The following is a 1,504-nucleotide window of genomic DNA, read 5'->3' as shown; positions in this document are numbered from 1 at the left end:
ATGCTATTTCCTCCAGACACTGCGATGACGTCACAGCGCGACCCAACAGGCAGCGAGCGCGAAGGCTCCCGCCACGCAAGCAAGCACGTGCAACTCCGAAATGCAAATTGCGCGACGAACCGCCCCGCTGATCCGACACGCGAGACTGCTGGACGACACGGCGCCCTGAGGATTCCCTGGGTCAGAGGGGACGTCTCCGCGAGCCACCCAACAGCCGAGACTCGTTTTTTAGAACGGCAGTAAACAAAGGAACAAGGGACAGCATATCAGTACGTAAAGGCAAGTTCTATAGTAATGTACAACATAAGAGCAAAAGTGCAAGCAGAGGCGCCGACGGTCTGATCCTCGACGCTGCTCTCTGATCAAAGGGGATTTTCCGAACGACTCGGCTGCCTCCGCGTCCGGCCAGGAGCGGAGACAGCGGGAAGATTAGCCCAGTTCCTTTAACAGCACCTGCCTATAAATATCTGCACTTGCAACCGGCCCTTGCAACCGTGAGCCTCATCAACGACGTTTGCATTTCCGCACCGTCACCCCCCCCCCTTTTCCGGCCCCGCCCCCCAGCCTGCCGCCGCCGTCAACATCTCGCGAGGATGACACAACCACCCAAAAGGCGCTCCGTGGCTTCCCTGGCTTACCATGGCGAGTCCACCTCCCTCACATGACGCCATGACGTGTACGAGTATTATTAGTGAGTAACAGAAATACCCGTCTGGCACAGGGAACGGTAGGCGGCTGCAGTCCCGAGCTCGTGCAGGCCGGCACTTGTAGTACCTGAGGGTCGGCCTGCACTTACCCTACCGCGACGGAAGGCGAAGTGCAGCGCCTCCCGCCCCATGATTCCTCCTTCAGAAGGACACCCGCTGCTTCTATCAAGGACCAAAATACCGGGTGGAGGAATAATTGATAACGACACGTTCATTCCCTAGGTTTCACACTCGAGATTTAGGGTTAAAGACACAGAGCCCTTTGCTGTAGCATCTAAGCCAGCGAGTCGTCAGCGTGTTCGATAACCCTTCAGGCGAGACAGAGAGCCCTTCGCGGGGCACCTGAGGCGAGGCTGCAGCTTCCACCTCCAATTAATGGCCATCGCATTGCCACGGCTTATCTCCGCAGCTACTTGCCAGCGCCGCTAAATCTTTCCGCTCGCCAACACGACTGTACTCGAGTTGCGCTCCGGTGAAGGTCAGAACGCGAGAAGACAATAATATACTTCTAAATGGAGATATTACCCAACTGGTATAATTATATGCGGGGTGTGTGTGTAAACATGGATATGGCGGTTTCTGTATGAACCGCCTGTTTACATTCGAATTTTCCTCAGACCCGAAGCTTCTTTGGACGAATGGAACAATATTATCCTTGTTTAACAACACGATGCCATTTTGCTTCCCCGGACCATCTAGCAGGGACTTTTCAGGGAACGCTTTCGATGAAGTTCAAGAGAAATAATCTTGAAGCAAAGGAAGAACATGGAAAACAAGAAGAAAATAAACAGATGAAT

Source organism: Penaeus monodon, chromosome 28 (genome assembly GCF_015228065.2).
Source record: "Penaeus monodon isolate SGIC_2016 chromosome 28, NSTDA_Pmon_1, whole genome shotgun sequence".
Classification (NCBI taxonomy): Eukaryota; Metazoa; Arthropoda; class Malacostraca; order Decapoda; family Penaeidae; genus Penaeus; species Penaeus monodon.
Note: the sequence above shows the minus strand (reverse complement) of the source record.